The sequence below is a fragment of the Hoplias malabaricus genome, chromosome 9, assembly GCF_029633855.1.
Source record: "Hoplias malabaricus isolate fHopMal1 chromosome 9, fHopMal1.hap1, whole genome shotgun sequence".
Classification (NCBI taxonomy): Eukaryota; Metazoa; Chordata; class Actinopteri; order Characiformes; family Erythrinidae; genus Hoplias; species Hoplias malabaricus.
This window is the reverse complement of record NC_089808.1, coordinates 8,051,719-8,068,507: the sequence shown is the minus strand read 5'-3', so window position 1 is coordinate 8,068,507 and position 16,789 is coordinate 8,051,719. Positions and strand designations below refer to the sequence as shown.

General features: G+C 42.8%; 1 protein-coding gene across 4 annotated transcripts in view; it reads left to right on the top strand.

The window, feature by feature from the left end:
- The window catches only part of LOC136707684 (zinc finger protein 521), a 179,188-nt gene that overhangs the window by 61,173 nt on the left and 101,226 nt on the right, over nt 1–16,789 (top strand). The gene's annotated exons all lie outside the window — the stretch shown is intronic.

Genomic DNA, 16,789 nt, shown 5'->3' with positions numbered 1-16,789 from the left:
ACTGGGGGGAAATAAGGTCATGGGCCACTAGTGACCTGAAGAATGCGTTTAAGTGTCAGCGGTAATCTAGAAATCCTGAAACATGGAACACGGAATGCTTTCCCTCCCTCCTTCACCTCCTCCGCTCTACCGCTCCACCGCTGATCTGCCTATCACTGCCTTTTAAAACAGCTCCGGCAGCGGCAAGCCTCCCCTTCACTGTGCCTTTGATACCCCCCTGCTCTTCTCACAAAAGAACCAGCTTGTTTACCTTCTCCTTTTCATCGTTTTCTTGTTTATCAGGCCCTTTGCCTTTGCTGTATATGGTTTTATTTATTTATTTATCTCTCTTTTTTATTATTATTATTTTTTTATTATTATTTTTTTTTAGGGCTGAGGGTTGATGTATAAAACATGGCGCCTCAGGTAGAGGATGTTGGGTAGGAAGCCATGTCCCTCTAAATGGCCAGCCGTGTGCATGCGCCTAACACTTCACTGAGCAATCTGTCAACATGTCAGCAACACATGTTTTGTAAAAAGCCTCCGGTGGGAGCCAGGGGAAAAAAGGCTACTCCTGCCAGACCAGAGAGAGAGGGAGAGAAAGAGAGAGTGAGAGAGGAAATGCTCTCGCTCTCTCTCTCTCTCTTTCTCTCTTTCACTTTCTACCTCTCTTGCTCTTACTCTTACTTCAATGCAGTGGATTTTCTATTGCTAGTGTGCAATGGTCTCTGGAGGCCCCCCTCTTCCCTCCTCCCCTACACTTCAGAAATTTGAACTGGGGGACCCTCGGGGAGCTTCTCTCTCTCTCTCACTCTCTCACTCTCTCTCTTTCTCCTCCAGCACCAAGTGCCTGAAATTGTGGAGGTATATTGTGGCGGGTCCCCGAGCGGTCTTTTCTAATACCTGAGTTTCTGGAGAAGCTGGAAATTACCGGCAGGCACCTCCAGGGACTCCTTTATCCACACCAGGAAGGGGAGCCCAACTCAGTGGGGAGGTTGCTTAATGCATGGCTGAAATAAAAGAATTTCTGACTGACGGGGGGTTGTGTGTGAGGGGGTGCTGTTTCAACCCCTCAACCCAACCCTCCCCAACTACCACCGATCCCCCTCCCACTCCTTCAACCTTACCTACTCCCTGTCTCCCTTAGCCCCCAGTAGCTTAGCTCTCTCTCATATGTGCAGCGTTCAGTTGCAGGGCTCTTCTTTAATAAACTTTCAGCAGCAGCGGGCTCGGGCAGACAGCTAGACAAATACCCATGTGTGTTCCCTTTTGTTCTGAGCAACAGCTTTTTGTTATGTTCTTGCAAATTTGATTTCTCCTTCAGTCTCTCTTTCCCGCTCTCATTTTTTCCCCCACCTCCTCACTAACTTGGCCCCCACCCCACCAGAGTCTCCCTTTCCAATCCGTGGCATTGTTTTACTCATTCAGTTCTCCTTTTTTTTTCCTTCTCTCTCCATCTGTCAATCTATCTTTTCTTTTCTTTCTTTTCTGTACATTTTCTTTCCACACTCGTGTTTTTTCCTCCGGTCTGGAGTTGGTCTGTGCTTTTTTCAATGGTTCTCCCTCTCTTTGGAGGCTAAAAAGACCCACTCGTTCAGCAAAAGTACTGTACGCCTCCCTCTTGACTCCTCACAATCATCCTTGTGCCTGTAAACTTTGGTTCCTATAGCAGCAGGTGTTGTTCGCATACAGGCAGTGTCACCATGTGTTGCTCTGAGCAACTGGGATAGTATGGGTAACTTGGGTTTAGAGACTAGGACCTACTGGAGTGTGTCTTATTTGCTGCTGGTTTGGTGGGGTTCCAGTTGCTCAGTATGTCTGGTTGTGTGGTCAGGGTTACTTTTCTGGATATGGATTAAGCCTAGTTTTGGATTAAAGTGAAGTATCAGTGCTGGATCCCCTCTTGGATTGGGGCACCACAGAGCTGCGTTTTTAGTAATGGAGGTATATCCCAATACCTTTGAGATGAGCTGGTGATGAGTTTCTGATGCAGAACTGACCACCCAATATCAGTACCTGACCTCACTGTATGCAATCAAATCCTCACTGAAATGTTCTAGCATGAAGCCTTCCCAAAACAGTAGAAGCAGTTTCAGAAGAAATGCTGGATGAAGTTTAATAGCACTGCAGAACCTGCACTATGTAGTTATGGAGTAGGGTAGGAAACCTCCTTCAAGGCTGTACAAGTGAATTGCACTCTCAACAGTAACTCTTACCTAGTGTTGCTTTAAAGAGAGCATTGAAGAAAGGGACTGTATTCATTTGGATGTTGAGTTTCAGAATAGTCAGCTTTGCCACGTTTGAAGAGCCCTCTTTGGACAAAGGTATGAAGGAGTTAACTCAAGTTTACATATTCTTAGGTTCCAACTTTCATGGATTTTACCCTTGAGTTGATTCTGGCTTTTATTTCTCAGGCTGTTATAAGAGAAAGATATAATATGAATGAATGTTATGCTGTACGTTACGCGAGTGGAGGATTAAAGAGGTGGTGTGCTTTATTTATCAGTAATACCCTGGTACGTCGATAGAACAACACAAAGGTCTTTCCGTATCCTCTTGCTAATCCAATTTCTCCCCACATTTCTGCTTATTATTTAATGGTGATGGATCATTTAATGCTTCTTTACAACCAGCAAACAAACAAACACAAATAAAGAAAGCAAGCTGTACAAAACCTCGCTCAGTGGATTAGCAACTCTCTCTCTCTGGCTCTGGCTCTGGCTCTCTGGCTCTCCTCCACTCTCTGCTGATAGTAAATAATTCAACCTTTTCATGTACAGAGCCCTTTTTCCCCCTAATAGGAATGCCGCACCTGTTGTAAGGCAAAAACAAGTCCGGCACACTGGGGGAAAAGGGGAGGGATTCGGGATCGGGGAGGGTCAAGAAACAAGTCGTTTTCTGCTGGAAGAAAAGCTGCCGACTGGCCAGCATTAATTAAACCCCTAAGAATAGAGGTTATCTGAGGCCTAGAGAAAGCGTACACCATGTGTGTTAAGATGCCATCCTCTGCATCCTAATAAAGGACCCCTGGAACCAGGCGGAAGATTCCTGAGGGTGCCGTGAGCTTCCGTTCTTTCCGCTGCAGTTTAGACACGGATGAAAAGCAAACTCAGACTTTAGCTCTTTTCAGTTGCTTTACACTGGGAAAGGCTACTGACTGTGAGAGTCCATTGCTGGTCTGCTATCCATACTTCCACTAGACCCTTGGCATTGCACAGTTGAAGGCCATAGAGAGACAAAAGACTTGTCATTTCCTACAAAAGCAGGTGATCTGTAGCTTCTATTTGGAGGCTGGAGGCAAGCAGTAGAGCAAAAAGCCACCAGTGACAATTCGTACAGTTCAGAATTTCTCTACTCTATGCAAATGAAGTCTGACTTGGAGACACAACAGAGCACAAGGTTTGGATCTGATGATTCCTTCAACCAATCTGTATACCAGGACCCTACAGTGTGTGCACCCATGCTAATGGGCCACTGTGAGCTTGAAACTGTCACCTTCTAATGTGAATGCAGGATCAGGCTTATATGTAGATGCCCATCCTGCTATAGCCCTTTTTCCACCAATGTGGAACCTGTTCACTTCTGGTTTGTGGACCTAATTTGGAACCATTCGTTGCATTTCCACCTGAAACAAGTTTTTCAGTGCAAACTGTGACAGCCTTTGTGGGCGTGCCAAGTTACAGAAGCTTCAGAAAGAGCAAACAGCCTCAAATAAAGCGTTATAGTCCAGTAGAGCTGGACAGGGTCATTTGCAGCATGTTATATTGTGCTTTGTGTGTTTTCTAGGGCTGTGGTCAGTGTGGAAAGGGCTACTATTTTTTTTTCTTTGTCCACCACTCATTACTAAACTATTGACCTTGACTCAGGTGTCTGCTCTAGAGCATTTGTCCTATTCAGCAATATACATAACCAGTTTGATATGCGTGGATGGCTCTTAGCCAATAAAATGATTGTTTAGAATTGTTAGCTTACAGACCAAAGATCAGTGATTAATGAAGGTTTGTTTACCACTCAGTAACAGGACAGTGAGGGTTGGAATACTTGATTTCCTTCCAGGTTTTATTCCAGGTGTTGTTCTTTTTATATCAGAGTCCTTTTATAGGAGTCGCCTAGCTTTGGCTAAAAAAGTGTATCTCTTCCTCTGTAGAAAAAAAATGACTCATAGCATGCATCCCTGGATTTTTAAGGGGAATTGCACCACGTTTCTTGTAAACAATGAATGCAATCAAGCCATTTTATTTTCTCTCCAAAACAGCCAGAGAACTTTGATCTGTTGTCTTAGTATTTATGTGATGTCGTTGGTTTGTTGTGGGGGCTGTTTTACTATTTTGCAGTGCAGGAACACAAATGTACTGCCATGAATATATTTTCAAAATGGGTTCATGACCCAAACCTTATGCAAATGAGCCCCGTCTGCATCCAGCAAAAGAATTAACTTTTTACACAGGCTATTTAAAAATATCCAAATAAAGGGATGGAAAAAACGTACCAGACACAACGTGCCATCAGCGAGCTGTAAAATAATAATTAGTGTGTGGCAGTAATTGTGTCTGGGGGGCTGCAGATCAGAAGAGGTAAAGCCCCAAGCCCACCACTGTTGATTCATCCTTCCATCGATCCCACCTATCCATCTGTCCCCTCTTTCTCTGGTAAAGTCTCCCTCTCTCGATCTATCTCTCTCTCCCCATGCTCCCTCTCTCTCTGCAGGAGCGAGTGATGGCTTTGGAGGATAGGAGATGAAGATGTTTATTCATCTGGAGTGTATTAGTGTGATGAGAGCATTGAGAAAGGGGAGGCGCAGAGGACAGCTGCAGCTAGCGCTTTACAGACACTAGCACTTTCTGGCTGGCGTTTGGTGTTTGGTGTTTGTTTGTGGGGCGGGAGGGGGGTGGGTGTTGGGGGGGGGGGGGGTTTGGGAGTGTGGTGTAAAGTAATTTACATAGCAGTAAGTAGAATCTGAGCTAGATGTTGTAGTATATTTCAAAGCATTGTTTAGCCAAAAGTCACTAAAGTAAATATAGTTACAATTCTCTCAGAGGAACGTTTTTGAGGTGTCACCTGGCAAATGCAAATTTGTGATGCCGCAAGTGAATGGTGGGGTTTTCAAGTCGTTTATGTTGGCAACTCACACACAGATGCATCTCCTTGATTTTGGATGGAGCAAGAGCAGCATCCGAGTACTTTTAACTGTTTTTGGAATTTGTGTTCGTGAGTATTGGAACGTAACTTAAGCAGTTTAAGATGTGCATAAGTCTAATGTGTAATACTTAGTTTGTTGGTATGACAAAACTGAAATGACAGTGATCACCATTATGATGATGATTACTTAATTCATTCATTCATGGTCTGTAACCGCTTATCCAGTTCAGGGTCACAGTGGATCCAGAGCCTACCCGGAATCATGGAGAGGGCGATTTTTATTGTTATTATTCAAATTGCAAGCTCCATTTTCCAGAAAAGTTCAGACACTGTGCAATATTTAAATGCAATGGTGTACAAATCATTTAAATTTTTTTGTAAATGGGGTTTGTAAATAAAACTACTATTGGAACTACTATTGCATTATGTACAATATGTGTGTACAAAGTGCAGCTTCCTGGACTTACTTACTTATTTATTATTGGGTCATAAACTATTTGTTGAAACTTTAAGTAATCTCCAGTAGGATATTTCAGTTTTGAACGTGTATGGTGTTATCTATGAACAAGTACTTAAGTACAGAGGGAGCTCCAGCTAGTACTGTATTTTTGCTGAACTATTTCTTTTAGACCTATAGAGTGGACGTCTCTCTCTCTCTCTCTCTCTCTCTCTCTCTCTCTCTCTCTCTCTCTCTCTGTGTGTGTGTATGTGCTGTGGGAGTTGTTGGGTTGCTGTTGAAGAGGACTTGAGTTTACTTCTCTCTTGGTCGAGGCTAATTATTAATGAATGCGGTTTTTGTTCAACCTTGGCAAAGTGTCAGCGCATCCACTTGCTCAGGGGGTGGAAATCTTGACATTTAAGACAGGGATGCATGAAAAGACATGGTCTTGCTTGGGCTGACACTTGTGTTTTTTTTTTTTTGGCGGCACACAAACCCCCCACCCCACCCCACCCCTTCTTCCTGCCTCCCTTTCCTCTCTCTTTCCCCCTGATGCTGCTTGTTTTGCTGCTGCCCTCGTGTCCGGACGACGGATCTCTGCTGTGACGAGCCGGGATGCGATTGACGAGAAATCAAACCCAGGGCGAGAGAGTTTTAATCAGCTGTGGGGTGAAGGGTCAGTTTCCGTCATTGAATTCTAATTCCTCCCGTCTGTTGTCTTTGCTTGGATGTGCGTCCTGGTGCAGAGCGAGGTGTTGGGCCGATGCAGTCGGGCGCGCGAGAAGCTCACAGTCTGAATGTATTACACCATGTATGTCTTCTGTTTTTTTTTTTTTTTTCCTGAGTCTTTATAGAACTGATAAATATTTAATCCTGCCAAAGGCATCCTGGTCTTACCAGGTTCTGTCGCTCCCTCTTCAACATTTTAATCTGCTTTTGTGACCTTGCATCAGAGAACAAGCAGGATCTTTCACTTTCTGAAATTGGATTGTTTTGTTTTGGGTTTTTTTTCCCTCTTGTTCTCATAAAACTTCAAACTGACCTATACATGCTCAGAGCACAAAATGCATTCTGTAGGGGCTGTTCTTTCGAGATTGGACACATTTTACAAGCTGCTAGTCAACACAGTGTAATTGATGCAAAGCACCAGAAGCTACGAGAGTGCCTGATTGAGAACCTTCAACGTGAGTCAGTCAGTCAACTGTAAGACAAACTACACTATTAATTGTTATTATTATTTTTTAATTTTATTTTGTCTGATTTTAATGGTGGGTGGCATGGTGGCGCAGGTAGTGCCACAGTCACACAGCTCTGAGGAACTGGAGTGATTGTCTGTGAAGGAGTTGGTGTGTTCTCCCTGTGTCTGCGTAGGTTTCCTCCGGGTGCTACGGTTTCCTCCCACAGTCCAAAAACACGCGTTGGTAGGTGGATTGGCGACTCAAAAGAGTTCGTAGGTGTGAGTGAATGTGTGTGTTGCCCTATGAAGGACTGGCGCCCCCTCCAGGGTGTGTTCCCGCCTTGCGCCCAGTGATTCCAGGTAGGCTCCGGACCCACCACGACCCTGAACTGGATAAGGGTTACAGATAATAAGTGAATGAATGAATGAATTTAACGGCTGGCTCATACTGAAACAGGGTTCTGTTAACTTTATACTTTTATTGTTATATAATTAACAATGTTATTTTACATCAAGGAGCAGACCTGAAAATGAACTTATTTATCAGAATATTTAGAGACGTCTAATAATTGGTATCTGGTCCAATGTTGATGTAATTTACTCATTGGATATCAGATGGACATATTTCAGTCTGGAGTATACAGAGGTTTTAAAAAAACCAAAAGTGTGGTTGCATTTACACGATTAAACGATTAAAGAAGGTTACTACTAGGACATGGAGGGAAAGAGGGAATAAGGTGATATAAAGATACTTAAGAGAGAGAAAATGAAACAGACAGAAAATACATTTTAGACGTGAGTGCTTTTGAAAACACTGTTGATGTGAACGATGATATTTTTGAAAACACAGACAAAAACCTCCACATTAGTGTAGCCTCTATTTTTTGCCTCATGATTTACCCTTAAACACAAAAAACACAGCAATGATGATATTAAAGTCAGATCAGAACCGAAAAAAATATGATTCGCCACATCACTGAGAATAATACACTGAGTTTAGCTCTTCGCTAGCTACTGTATCTATATCATTCTTTATTAGCAATGTTAACTTTGTAAACTAAACAGGTGTCACTGTGTCACATTTGAGAATATTGTGACAAAAAAAAATAATTCCAGGACAGAACTCTCAGCAGGGTGTAATTCCAAATAGTGATGATGCTATGTTGCATAAATGTGTCAATGCCGTGTGTGAGTCAGACACATAAAATAGTACATAATCACTGTTGGTGGGTCCATCTGCTTTTTTTTTCCTCGTCTTTCCTTTTCCTCCATGTTCCCCTGCCTCAGTGTCTCGGTCCTAGTCCAGCCTGTCCTCAGGCTTCCACCGTTGGGGTGTGGGTGCAGTGAAGCGAGTGCTGGTGGGACGTCCCGTGCTGGGCGTGCTGGGGGACAGATTGTCCTCCCCCCTGGCTGGCCACAGGGGACAGGGGTGCAGCCAAGGCCCCAGGCCGAGTCCCTTCCTGTTTGCTTCGCTCTTACCTGACCCTGGTCAACTGCCTTTCCTCTTTCTCAGCTTCCTCAGCACTGTCCTGCCCAAGGACAAGAGGGTCCAGGATAAACATTAGACAGGGTATTGATGATTACAGTGGCCAGGACAGTGGGAAATGTTAGATTGACGTAGGTTTTTTAGAACCTGTTGTTCAGCACTTAAATAAATAATAGGGAGTTAAAGAGGTCCAGATTTACAGGCCAGGGCTAAAACTGAAGCTGTTTCTTACCTGTACGGCTTCCTCCAGCGTTTCTTTTGCTGGAGAGAAGTCCAGGATGAGTGCTGGAATTCTTCATCTTTGCCCAGGTGGATATTTCCCAGTTTGCAGGGAGAAGTCAGGCGGGGGTTAGTGGATGAGTGACTGCCCTACTTTTCCCGTCCCGCTCCGTCATTTTTCTTCACTTTCCCGGGCAGCCGCCGGTGCGCTGCGAGTTCAGAGACATTGACCAAGTGCCTGTGTCCAGGCTGGGGGACGCGGTTAAACGTGGACAAAGGAGCCGGCACTCTGCCGCTCCCCCGTGGCGGACGAGCGAGGAGGAGTAGAAATGAGCGGCTTCAGAAATTCAGTCTTGGCGTTTGTGTTTGGACGCGGGTCATTGTGCCGCGAGGGAGGTTACTGCATTTGTTGTTGCCATGGTGCTCCTGAAGCGTGTCATGCAGATGCATGCATACACACTCACAGTTGCACACTCTTCTCCTTCTAAGGTAGATGATGGATTGGATTGATCTGTGGCAGGGAGTGGGCAGGGGCCTGACATTTCCCAGTGATGTGTAAAGAAGCATATTGTATTTGCTTAGAGAGTGAGAGAGGGAGTGTTTGTGCGTCGAGGGAAATCATACGTGTATATTTTCCATATTCTGATGTAAAATAATTACAAAATAAATAAATAAATAATTAAAATAATTGGCTGGATGATAATTTATGTTGGAAATTCTACTACTGCTCTCTTATTGTAAGGAATTGTCTCTAGCTGCTCACGTGTATATGTTGCGCTGTTAAGCAGAGTAGCTGGAGACCTGTGTTTGAATTGACGTTGTGCTACTAGAAATATTAGGGAGTTATTAAAAGTAATAAATCAGATTTAAGGAAGCGTTCTGTGTACCATCAGGCACCTACCACAAAGTAGTACTGCTTACTTAAACAGCAACACCAATGGCTTTCTAGCTCCGCCTCCTTTCCCCACTCTCATTCATGATGAGTTTACATCCGCCTTTCATTGTGACATAATCAAGGGCGGGACACTTATGGATACAGCCAATGACTGCAGGAAATTTTTAAAAAGGTGAGTAAAAACAATGGTTTGCAACAAATGGTATAGCCACAAACACTCAACAACCATTTAAATAGATTCAGATTGATGGAAAATATATATCTATATGATATCAACAGAACACCTGTTTGGTAAGTGTTCTATACAACATGAAAAAAGATTCTGCTGTTGGGATTAAGCCAAGCTTTTAATAATTGGAGAACTCTGTGTGCTGATGTATAGAACTACAGTGGAACCTCTACCTACGAACTTGATCTGTTCCGTGACCAGGTTCGTAAGTGGAAAAGTTCGTTTCTCGAGTCAATTTTCCCCATTTAAAATAATGGAAAAGCAATTAATGCGTTCCAGCCCCCACCCCGAAAGTTACCCTTTTTGCACTGATATATGTTTACAACACTCTCAAATTAGTAAAAAAATATATGTAGCGTTACTAAAAATAAAAGAGAAATACAGTGGGAACTGTATTAAAATAGAAATAAAAAAGCTTTAAGTGGTTACACATCGCTACCTTGAAGACGTGACGACTGGCTGGAGGAGTAACACAGGCACTGGCTGTATGACGCGAGGTGGGGGGGGGGGGGGGTAACGGAGAGTAGGCGGTGAATGTGGGGAGACAAAGCGTAGATATGGCTTAACTTAGCACGGATTGTCTGCTATTTACACTATTGCTAAATTGCTAAAGCTACAATGTGCTAATCTTAAATGCTCACTCAAGTCTGGGCGCTGGGAGACTCGCCTATTGGGGTCAGTGGCCATTTCCAGCCGCCGGCTCGGCGGAGGCTCTGGGTCGTTTCTAGAGTCGTGGTTCGTTGGTGGAGGCAAAAAATATTCAAATTCTCGGTTCGTATCTTGGAAAGTTCGTTAGTATAGGCGTTCATTAGTAGAGGTTCCACTGTATTGACAAAAAGATATGGTGTAGAAACATTTATAATACGTTTTCCATAATTTCTCCAATGTTTTCTCAAATGATTAATTGATTGTTTATGGTTCTTTTTTTTTCTTCTTTTTTTGTTAAAAGAAAAAACAAGAGCCACATTCTGTAAAAGTGTTAACTGTTCTGGAATCGCCTTTATTTTCTAAAAACCCCTGTTGATTGTCCAAATAACCACAGATGGATTACTAACTTAAATCACCAGTCCAAAATGGTTTATCCCCAGTTTGCTCTACAGCTTCACTAAGGTGAAAGAAAGATGGTGCCCAGGTTAATCTAATGCAGAGAAAACAGGATTCCTGCGTTTTTGATCTATAAATAATGCAGTAATTTCTTTTCAGCTCTTGTAGTTGTACTTTCATTCTTATCCTATACTTTGCCTCTGTTTCTTCAGCAATTAAGTGTGAAGGAAGGACTGCTTAGTGAGCGCTTTTTACAGAAATCTGTTTAAACTATTGATCCGAACAAAGCACTTTCTTTCCCACGCTGTAAAGTGTGATCATTTCATCGCGCTGTCTCACTACAGAAGAGTTTGGCCACTGCTGGAGTTGTGTATTTGGGGCCTCGCGGCCCCTGAACTCAGCGCTGTCACATCTAAAGGTGTTTCTGCTGAGAGAAACGCTTTCCCACTCGCTCTCGATCTCCCTTCATTAGACGTTAAGTGTTTGTGTCACGTACTGTAATATACATGACATTTTGTTGTTCAAACGCTGCATTGCATCTGGGCTGAGGAGTGAGGGGAGCTTTGTGGTGACATATCGGTGGTCTCCAGGGAGATATTCACCATTTTATTTCTCCTTCTGTGAAGACTACTCTCCCCTCTTCCAGAATGAGGCAGGGTCAAAGTGCTACATCAGACACGTTGACAGTTCTTTTGAGGCTAATGAAGGCACACACATACATACTGTACACTCACTGTATCTGGATATACGTTCAAACACAGTCTCTGATGCAGACTCCACCTCCTCTGAGCATTCTGTTTCAGTTAATATTCCAGTGTTGGGTTTTAGAGCAGATAAATTCCAGTTTAATACTCTATAAGAAACGGCAAGATCTTGACTGATGTCCGTTCCCTCACTGGTTAGGGATAAAGGGAGATGCATGAGGGCTTCAGTGCTAGTTTAAGCATTTTTTGGTGACAATATTCAAATACTGAGATGTTCAGCTTACTTATGGGAATATAGACCAAACATTCAACTATTTAGAAAGACTGAGATGTATAACAAAATTACACCAGAGGTCTTCACATCCAGATCATGGCTCTGGGTTCCAGGCCAGGATTTTACATTGGCCGACTGGTATGACACAACAAGTGATACTTGAAAGGCCAAGTACAATGTCATACCGGTTGGCCATTGTAAAATCTTTGCCTGGAACCTGGATCCAAGGTCTGGATTTGAAGACTTCTGTCTGCATTATTACTGTAAATGTTTGTAGACATATTAATAATGTCACATGCTGTATCTCATAACCCCATCCCTTCAGAACCACAGAGAAACATATTTAATTAAGTTAAACCAACGGAATTGACGCTAAGGCAACATGACAATTTTAGAGACCACAGCTTGTTTTCATATTTTCATTATCTCACACTTCTAAGATCTGTGAATTTCACCTAGATCTCCCTGAAGACCCAGAGCAAAGCAAAATGAACTGGTTTCTTGCCATTTCATAACATTACCTCTGCATATTTGATGCCTGCTGTGTTTTAAAATGTAATGAGTGGTTTTGGCTAATTTACTTTTTGCTGACATAATAATAATAATAATAATGATAATAATAAACTTTAAATAGTAGTAAATAAAGCAAAATAATATAGATACAGTTAAAACTAAGAATAATATACACAGATTATGGATAAAACTATTTACATCAGAACGATAATAACAATTTCTATGGTGCCTGGTGAATGTCATATCAACCTAAGCTAAAGCCTGTGCTCAATATCAAGTGTCAGCTTGCAGGGTATACGTCTCTCAGCTTTAATATGTGGAGCTGTCTGTTTACATTCCCTGGAGTGCCGGAGCAGTACACAATCCAGTACTTATGGAATGCTCTGGATCATTATTTTACCACTATCCACCATCTGTAATATTCCTGAAGCTGAATGCTATCAAACTCTCACCTCAATGTTTGAGTGTCTACAAGCATTTGGCCACATAATGTAACTGCTTTTCGGTGCTCAGCTAAATCTGCTGGTGGCCTTGGTGTCCATGAATGTTTGCTCCAACCCTGCACACCACCTCCTGATTTAATGAGCTCACCTGTTTAACAAAAGGAACCTAATTAGTCAAACAGAGCATAGTATGACTGCTGTAATATACCTGTACACACTGTGCTATTCCTTCAGGTCAAGTGCTCATGTAGCACTTGATAAGGACTAATGAGGAGGCACATGTTTGCAGTTACAGAGATGAAAGTTGCTGATGAAATCACAGCGCATTCATTGTCCCTCTGGCAGGGATTGGGTAGAAGTGTTTAAGAAGCTTTTAACCGATTACGGTGAGGCAGCGTTTTTACCAAACTCCTCATATAGCATCGCTATCATTAGCCTTTAGCGCATTCTTGAGAATAATCATGATGTTTCAGTTACACACACTATGCGCACTGTATCCAACACCTAACTTGAGTGGCTTCTACAACTTCACATTTTGATATTTCTGGGACTAAAACTGACCGCCTATATAATGGGATGCAATGGAAGAGCTGAATATGAGCGTACAGTCATCATAACCAACACCAAACATCAACAAGAGGGGTGTAAATCCCTCAACTGTGTCAAATTATGAGGTAAAACCAAATCCTTTCTGTATTATCCTAATCTCTACCGTGTTAACCCTTGCCATAACATTAGAGGATGTTACTGAAGCATAGAGAGGGCAAATTCTTCATAAATACCTAATTCATTTCAGGAGAAATACTGCTTCTACATATTATAGTTCTAGCCAAATACTATAACAAGACAAAGAATGAAACTTCAGATGAACAGAACACACATGCACTGCCAGGTAAGGTGTAATTTTTCACAGCGTTTAGGTGTTCTGAACGCGATTCTCTCACCTGCGTTTGCACACGCTTTCAGTCGCTATCACAGACCAGGAATTAGAGAACTTCTTAACTGAACAGTGCAGCAATTAGCAACAGGCAATGCTCATTAGCTCTCTCACAGACCAAAGCAACACCCTGTTCTCCTGACACTTCTACCTTCAAGTCTTTCTATCTGTTCTGCTTTTGCCACAGCTTAATAGAGTGGTTTGAATGAAATGCTAGGAATGTGAGTCTGGATATCATGTATTATAGTATTGCAGTGCAGCATAATGACAGGCTGACAGACATCATCTCGTCCAGCATTTATAGGTATATAGCGTTTTCTTTGATGATGTAACAGTTTATTTTGTCTTGATACTGAAAACATTGTGTATTTGAGTATTTCAAAGTTTAAAAGTTGTTTATAACACTTTAAATATCAGCAGACAATACACTGCACAAATTTTGTTGTATGTCTGATGCTGATGAAGCCTCTGTGCATTCATAAACCCTTAGGGCGTGAACCTCAGATCCACAAGCATGGTAAGTGCTTAGTATTTATGCTGTAGAAATACGGGCTTTTTTCTACTAGTTTGTCGTCATCTAATCCGAGCAAACCAAGAGAGAATACATGTCTGTCGTTAGCAGCTGAGCAAGCGAGACTGTTCTACACCTATTCGGTCTCCTCCCAAGTGCTCTCCTACCAATAAATATGCTGAAACAGATGTCAAACGGGTATCCAGCTGTCCTTGCGCAGAACAGAACAAATGTGTTGTTTTGCTCAGAGAGCTAGGCCGCGGTGTATGCCAAAAAAAATTAACATGCGAGAGTGAAAAAAAAAGGAAGGGGGGTGGGGATCACGGAGCATCGTCAGGGCCCTAAGATGGAGGTCTTCCTCCCAGGACGAGGGAACGCTCAGGAAAGCTTTGGCAGCCCAACAAAGCGGGGCGTTCAGCTGAGGGGTGGAGGTTTGCAGCACCCAGCATCCCCTTTGGCAGGAGCACACAGGCCTCTGTCGTGAGCTGGAAGGGGAGGAGGGGTTGGGAAGAGGTGAGACGCTGGAAAAGAAGGCCCTCGCTTTTATTTACTCAGGCCTTCCTGGGCCTGGACGTTTCTCATCAGGGTGAAAGGAGGGGAAAAACATACAGAGCCAGCAAGAGAGAGCAGATGAGGAGCAGAGAGTGAGAGAGGAAAACAAGCTTCTCTCTTTTCCTCTTGACTCTCCAGGGGCTACACTTGCTCCCTTCGGTTGGTGTTCACACACTCGTCTGGGGTCGGGTCCACACACTGACCGGCAGGATGGCCTAAAGAACAGTGCAGAGTTGATAGCTTTACTTTACTGCTTAAGGCAAGGCATTCATAGGCATCTACAGCTAGCCTTGTGTAGCATGTTAGCTTTTCTATTGTAGACATAGAGATGTTTAAAGGGGAAAGCATTCAGAGTAAAATGTTTCAGAATATTTCACATTGGTGGTGATAGCTACCAGACATCTGAAGAGTTCAATGCCCCTAAAAAATACATCACAGATAGTAATGTAGATGGATACTCAGTAATCTCGGTTATGTTCCCTGGTGCCTGGAATGTTGTAACCACTTCATCCTGATCAGGGTCACGGTGGATCTGAAGTCTACTCAGAGTCATTGGATCAAGACAGGAACACACTGACCAGGACAACAATCCTGGAAGAAACCCACACACAGGCATTGAGAGAACACATTCCTCACAGACAGGGACCTGAGGCATGTGCTGAACCCAAGACCCTGAGACCCCTAGGGCTGTTTTGTAGCTACCCACTGATTTATTTATTTATTTATTTTTTCTATAAAACTTATATTTTCCAATTAAAAACATGTATTTCCATTTTTGTGGATTTTTAGTTTACCTCATTTGAGGTAAACCTCATACCTCATTACCTCATTTGAACATAGCAGCTGTTCTTGACATTGTGTGAAAATTACATGATGAATGAACCAATAGAAATGCTCTAAAGTTATTTGGAGAAAAAAATATTTTGTACATTCACTTCCACTGAAAGGTTTGTTCCTTCTGTAAGTTACTATTTTGGGGGATACATGTTTTTAATTGGACAGCGACGACATTTAGGCTGTTGACATCATGGCTAAAATTTTTTTTTACAGTGGTGCTAATAAGAATTAGCGTTAACTGTGTAATTAGGACACAGCTTCAGTCTTGTCTTCTTTTTATAGCTATTTCGTATGTCAAAGCCAACACACTGGGTTTAAAAGGTGACCGTGCACTTCTTCCTTCAGGCTGACCCTAAGCACTGTGCCCTTCCATGCTTAAACAAAAGTGTAGTCCTACTAAGGAAAAGGAGACAGGAGGCAAAACTGGGAAAGGGAAATCGGCAAGATTTATGAGGCATCTACGGAAAGCAAATGACTCCTCTTTGGTTGAACACTGCTGTTCATCCTTGGATTGGTTTGCTTCTCCAGTCTCCTCAATTGTTTTTTTTTTTTCACTCTTCAAACACAGCTCTCTGCCTTCTGTCAGGAAAACATGCCCTCTTCGATCACTTAACCCACTCTAGCATATCTTCAGGAAACAGATGAGGTCACAGGTCGACCCCCTGTTCCTCAAACTGCTGAGAGAGGCGCTGACGGGCTACTCTTGCAGTGTCCTCTTGCCGGAAACCTCCCACCCCGGGCAGCATGCCAGCTTCACACAATCTTACCCAAGGAACACATTCTGACAGATTTTCCTGTTTTTTAAGCATAGCTGGCTAAGTTATGTACAGTTTAACAAAGCAATAGGCAGAAGAGTGTTGTTAAAGCGATAGGGGATCACCTGTTAAACAAAAAGGCACTGCACATTGTTAACTACTTCTGAGAGGCAGTTATTGCTTTAAATATTAATAATTATATTACTATTGGGCATTAAAATGTGGGTATATACCATTCGGCAAACTGTAATATAAAACAACTCAGTCTGATTTTGTGCTGTTTCTTACGTAGAGTGTAGTATCTCTCCTATCACAGCGCTGTACCCGCATTTATGTGAGAGCACAAAGACAATGTTTAACTGTGCAAAACAAGCACAGTGAGTGCACAGCAATAAGATCACTGATTACTGATTAAATCTGGCAAATAATGAGTATGGAGGGGAACAAAGAAAACCTAGTGAAAATGTCAATAAATCTGAGCTTCTGCTCCTCGCTACTCACTACTGGGCGCTCACGCTGAACAGAGCTGTGACTCATTATCTTTTAAAGGAACCAGTGCTGAAACCGGTTCTAAACAGGGCTGTATAGACTTGGGGGAGAACGCTGCTCTGGTGTTTCCTCTTTATGATATATTCACAAAGCACGATCAATGCCAT